General features: G+C 38.9%; 1 pseudogene; it reads left to right on the top strand.

The window, feature by feature from the left end:
• The first annotated feature begins 3,702 nt into the window (after positions 1-3,702).
• On the top strand, positions 3,703-4,622 carry LOC119807058 (annotated as a pseudogene).
• The last annotated feature ends 2,155 nt before the right edge of the window (positions 4,623-6,777 follow it).

Genomic DNA, 6,777 nt, shown 5'->3' on the forward strand with positions numbered 1-6,777 from the left:
CCTGGGGTGGTTCAGTAGTTGACTGTTTAATTTCCATCAGTTTGTAGGCTTTGTGAGAGTAGTATTGTTGTTAAATTCAGACTAATTTCTGGTGAACCGATAAGACACAGGGAGTTACTCCCTGTCAAGTAACATATAAAGGTAAAACTATCAGAATTACACTCAATTTTTAAATGGAAACAATGAAAGCTTTAAGGTCCTGGATAGATGTGTTGCAGACCTTAAGAGACTGCGGATGCAAGCCCAGACTACTATATGCAGCAAAGCTTTCATTCACCATCAATGGAGAAAACAAGATATTCCATGACAAAAACAGATTTAAACAATATGTATCCAGAAACTAAGTAAAACCCCAACCCACAAAATCTAACTACACCCACAAAAACACAGGTATCTATAATTTTGTTGAATATGTTTTCTGGGCCTTTGAGTTGTAATTCTTCTCCTTCTTCTACCCCAATTATTCTTAGGTTTGGTCTCATTTACTTTCTTCTGAATTATTTCTACATATACATGCATGCACTTATATATATGTGGAATATATAAGTGAACTTGAAAATACAATTGGCCACTCTTTCTTGCAAGAATCTTGGTATAGTTTTCTATTTCTCTATCATAGAGTTGATTTTAAAGTAAGAAATTATACGAATTTGATAAAATAATGATACTGGTAACCAGGCTAAATAACTAACAAAAGCACCAAAGCTAAGACTGTTTGTTGAAAATATAAAAACTGTCTGTGTGTTGATGATGTTGATGACAGTGGGGCCCTTGATTTCCACTGCATGGGAAGGAATCTATATTTTTAATTTTTTATTATTAAAAATTTCTACCTCTTCCCCACTTCCCATTTCCCTCCCCCCCCACTCCTCTCAGCATCCCTCTCCAGTCCAAAGAGCAGTCAGGGTTCCCTGCCCCGTGGGAAGTCCAAGGTCCTCCTCCCCCCTCTATCCAGGTCCAGGAAGGTGAGCATCTAAACAGACTAGGGTCCCTCAAAGCCAGTACATGCAGTAGAATCAAAACCCAGTGCCATTGTCCTTGGCTTCTCAGTCAGCCCTCACTGTCAGCCACATTCAGAGAGTCCGGATTGATCCCATGCTTTTTCAGTCCCAGTGGAGCAGGCCTTGGTGAGCTCCCATTAGATCAGCCCCACCGTCTCAGTGGGTGGGTGCACCCTCGCAGTCCTGACTTCCTTGCTCATGTTCTCCCTTCTTCTGCTCCTCATTTGGGTCTTGGGAGCTCAGTCCAGCGCTCCAATGTGGGTCTCTGTCTCTATCTCCATTCATCGCCAGATGAAGCTTCAATGGTGATATGCAAGATATTCATCAATATGGCTATAGCATCGGGCCATTTCAGGCTCCCTCTCCTCAGCTGCCCAAGGAACTAGCTGGGGACATCTCCACTGATACCTGGGAACCCCTCTAGAGTCAACTCTCTTGCCAACCCTAAAATGGCTCCCTTAATTAAGATATCGGGTACACTCATCCATTGCTGGTGGGAATGCAAACTTGTGCAAACACTTTGGAAAGCAGTGTGGCGGTTTCTCAGGAAATTTGGGATCAACTTACCCCAGGACCTAGCAATACCACTCTTGGGAATATACCCAAGAGATGCCCTATCATACTATAAAAGCATTTGTTCAACTATATTCATAGCAGCATTATTTGTAATAGCCAAAACCTGGATACAACCTAGATGCCCTTCAATGGAAGAATGGGTAAGGAAAGTGTGGAATATATACACATTAGAGTACTACTCAACGATTAAAAAAAAAAAAACAATGACATCTTGAACTTTGCATGCAAATGGATGGAAATAGAAAACACTATCCTGAGTGAGGTAACCCAGACCCAAAAAGTGAATTTGGTATGTACTCACTCATAAGTGGATTCTGAACATAAATAAAGGTCAGTGAGCCTATAATTCATGATCCTAGAGAAGCTAAATAAGAAGGTTAATCCAGAGAAAAATATATAGTTATCCTCCAGGATATTGGAAGTAGACTAGATTGCCAGGCAAAAGTTGGGATCTTGGGAGTGGGGGTGGGTTGGGAGTAAGGGGATATTTGGAGATGGGGAGAGAAAAGTGAGGAGGGGAGGATGGGGAGACCCTGGGGGAATGGGATGGTTGAGATGGAGGAAGGGTGGAAAGGAATCTCTTTTAAAACCGAGATTCTAAAACAGGGTCACTATGTGGTCGTCTTTGGCAAGCTCATGTTTGCCACAATGTGTTGAAAATAGTGTTTTTCTTAGTGTCACATGCTCTGTCTTATTGGGGGCTTGTAGCTCCACATCTTCAGATATGAGTATTTAGCCTTTGTAAACTACAGATATCAAAAAACAAAATGGGGCCATGGCCTAGATGGGGTTGATCAAGGGTAGCAAAGGAGAGAAGAATAACAGGGTACAAGCGATTTTATTAGGGAAATGGGAAAGGGTAGGCTCCTTAGGAGGGAGGAGGGAAGAACATAAAGAAGGAGGTGGGAGAAAGGTACAGGGGAGTATCAGGATACAATTGATTTGATAAGGAAAGGAGAAAATGGGGGGTTCTTATATAAAGGGAAGGTTATAAATACAGAAGATGGACATCAGTAGGTAAAGAAACAAAAGATGGATGAAAATCCCCAAAGGAATCATACTATTAATGATTTATCCCCCACCACTATCCTGCTGTTAAAAATAAAGAAAAATAACATTTGTCTTGATAGTTGGGTGTTTCTTCTTTAAACCATAGTTAGAGTTCACACAAGTTTTAAATGGGATGGGAAGTAAACTGGGAGATATCTAGGAGCATTTATAACAATAATGGTTATAAATTTAATACGGTGTGAAAAGTGCACTTATGGCCTTCAACTGTATCATTGTCTTTAATCCCAGATTCTGGGGTGGTAAGTTCATTGAAAAATAAAAATAAATAGATAAATAGTGATGGACATCCCACTCATTAAAATAGTGGGATTATCATGAATTATCAACTCTGATTCCATCAGAATTAGGAATGAATACATGGATAGTTTAAATTAGAGGTTATTAAAAATATGGAATATAAAACTGACTCTCCTCACTCTTTTGGGTATATTTTGTGATTTTTCCCAGATCAACATAATTTTTAATCAGTTGTACAAATATGATTATGCTCCTGTATTCTTATCACTGCTGTTTCCAGTGTTAACTATAAAATGAGGCAATATAAGCCAGATCAGTAGAATTGAATTTCTAAGGCATGTGGTCTAGGTGCAATACAAGCACATAAAGTGTGCATTTAGTATACATATGGCTAAGAATGCATTTATCATGCTCAATATGTTGTATGTCCAGGAGAAATATTGAGGTTATTTAGAAACATAGGCCATGTCTAATGTGAAACTTCAAAAATTAAAGAGATGGGTTAATCAAGGATAAATAGGCAAAACAGAATGATGATTTAGACATACTGACCAGTTAATCAAAAGTTTGCTGAATACTCTATTATATTTTTTTCAGATATTTGAAATAGATTTCCACAACCATTTATGTTGGGATCTGGAGCCCTCTTGACGAAGATACCTGGTCAGTTGTCTTCATCAACTTAGACCATGAAACCCAATATGGACAAGGTCAACAGAACCACCACATATGGACTGCTCATGCATGCTTCAGCATTGCCAGGGCATAAATTTCATTCTTTCTTTTCATGTTTTTAAGGTGAATATAATTTCCACATATGTCCTCATTAAGGATTGTTCTTAATTTCCAAGCTGGACTTGGAGTCCTGGCCAATATGTTTCTCCTTGTTTTCTATACTTTCATAATCCTATGTCACAGACCTAAGCCCATGGACATGATCTCCTGTCACCTGACCTTCATCCACATAGTGTTGCTCCTCACTGGAGGGGATATTTGGCTTTGGGACATATTTGAGTCTCTGAACATTGACAATGACTTCAAATGTAAGATAAATTTTTACATAAGCAGGGTGATAAGAGGCCTCTCCATCTGCATCACCTGCCTCCTGAGTGTGTTCCAGGCTGTCACTATCAGTCCCAGTTCCTCTTTCTTGGCAAAATTTAAATATAAACTAAAAAAAAACACATGATTTATGCTTTCTTATTTATTTGGTCTTTCAACTTGTTATTCAGTAGTAGCCTAATCTTCTATGCTAGTGCTTTTACCAATATGAGTGAGACCAACCAGATGAAGGTCACTAAATTCTTTTCACTCTTCCCCATGAACTACATCATAAGGGCACTAATTTTAACAGTGGTAATCTCCAGAGATGTATTTCTTGTAGGAGTTATGCTGGGTGCTAGTGCATACATGGTGATCATCTTGTTCAGACATCAGAGGCAACACAAACATCTTCACAGCCTCAGACACCCGAGAGCATCTCCTGAGAAAAGGGCCACCCAGACCATCTTGCTGCTGGTGGTTTTCTTTGTGGTCATGTACTGGGTGGACTTAATCATCTCATCCAATGCAGTCCTGTTACGTATGTACGACCCAGTCATCCTGAGTGTTCAGAAGATTGTGATGAATGTCTATCCCACAATTACTCCTTTGGTACAAATCAGTTCTGATAGCAGAATAGTCAATATTGTGAAACACATGCAGTCTATGTGCCACCAGATTTTTAAAAAGAGATAATTTTTCACATTTTTCATAAAATGATTTATCTCTTCTTTTTATATTCATGAGTATTGTGTCAGCTTGTATGTATCTGTTAATTCCTCATGCCCACAATGTCAGAAGAGGCCATTGTCTCCCTCTCTTTAGCTGAACAGACAGATGTTTGTGAGGTGATATTCCAATGCAGCCACAACTAGTTTTTCCAAAAAACATATTCTTCTTAAACTCTGTAATAATTCAAGTAGAAAATCAAGATTTTTCATATTTTAAATAAAATTTGTGGTATTACACATTGGCATTCTTGTGATATTTCTGCTGCCACGTGCTGTCGATTCCTTTAACTTCATTCTACACTATAAGTTGAAATTTCCTCAGGAATTTTCTTACTCTCTCCTCTTTACTTTATATCATAAATGTTCCCTGATGCTGAAGTCACTCAAAGGAAGCTCCTTACCAATACTGACTCTTTACATTTTTTTTTTAAATTTAAACTACTCTCAGCTATCAAAAATAGTTCAAAAGTCCCATTTCAGCTTTAATTCTCTTTTCTAAGTGTATTTTCTCTGGATCCATAAAAATACTGTGAATTTAAAATTCTCCTTTGTACTACAGTTACTTAATGAGTCTTACATGAAAATCCCATATGCCTGTGTATTTGTACTTCATCAATACTGAGATATTATTAGTAAAACAAAAATTTTTTATAGATATTCATGATATACAGTGTGTTTTTTGTGTACATGTGTTTGTATGTGTGTGCGCACAGATGAAGGATATGTGTGCATGTGTATGTTGAGGACAGGAGACAATGTTTGCTGTTTTTATTCAGAAACCATTCACCTTGGTTTGGAAATTTTCCCTTAGGAACCTGGGGACTGCCAAATAGGACAAGATGGTAGTCCCAGGGTTTCTCCTGTCTCTGCCTCTCCAGCTCGGGATTACAAGTGAGCAACACCACACTCGACTTAATTTCTTTTCTTTTATTGATAATAAATATTTTTTTTTCATACAGTACATTCTGAATAGATGTTTTTCCCTGTCAATTATTTCCAGGAAAGCTGAGCTTAGGCAGTGAAGGAAACCATAGTAAACAGAGAGCTGGTGAAGATGTCATTGAGAGAGGGTTCGTATTACAGCCCCAGAAAGAAGCAGAACTTGGCTGTTTTGTACACATGTTCTGGCTTTAGAAGAAAGAGGTTATGGAATCTCCCTCTGTGACTGAGGAAAGCTGCTGAGGCCAGGCACAGGTGTCACTGCATGGAGGTCTAGAGAGGCCATTGTGTGAAGCTGTGAAAGTGAAACCTGGATTGCCTCAGAGACCCCAGGCTGTTGGAGATGAAAGAGCCATATGATACCTGCTGAGGAAAGCTGCTAACAGGGAGTGGAACCAGCCCAGGTGAGAGAAGTGTAATATGTTTTTGATCCTAGCCATTCTAAACATTCTGGTGCAAGATGGTAGCTCAGATTCATTTTGAGTTGCATTTCCCTGATAATTAAAGATGTTGAGCAATTCCTTAAATATCTTTCAGCTTTTTGAGACTTTCTGTTGAGAATTCTCTGTTTAGTTTTGGATCCCATTTTTAATTCATTTATTTTGTACTTTGATATCTAGTTTCTTGATTTCTTTTTTTCCCTGCAGACAAGCCATTTATTCCACTTTCTCACAAGTATATATAGCCCTCAGCAGGGGAGGCCAAACCAGCAAGAGCAGGAAGCTCATCAACATAACTCAATGGCTTAGGGGTAAACATCCTTAGAAACATTGTTGAAAACAATAGATTGTTCCTGCTTTTGTTCCTGTTATCAACCAACCTAAAGAGTGCAAAACAGATGAAGTGGGGGTGCGAAGATCTGTCCTCTAGGGACCCAACACCCTCCTCCTGGCTCAGTCCTTTCTCCTGAACTTGATGATGTCCTTCATTCGACTCAGGTTATTGTCTTCTCCTTCCTGTCTTTATCTAAATTCTTTGCATTACTTCAACTATATCTTTCTAAAAAACCAACCGTCATGTGTTCTAGAGTCTAACGTCATACTATTGACAATTGATTTGCATATTAGGGTTTCAATTGCTGTGAAGAGACCATGACCATGGCAAATATTTTTTTAAACTTTTTATAGAATTTCTGCATCCTCCCCGCCTCCCACTTACCTACCCCTCCCCACATTACCCTT

The sequence above is a fragment of the Arvicola amphibius genome, chromosome 2 (genome assembly GCF_903992535.2).
Source record: "Arvicola amphibius chromosome 2, mArvAmp1.2, whole genome shotgun sequence".
Classification (NCBI taxonomy): Eukaryota; Metazoa; Chordata; class Mammalia; order Rodentia; family Cricetidae; genus Arvicola; species Arvicola amphibius.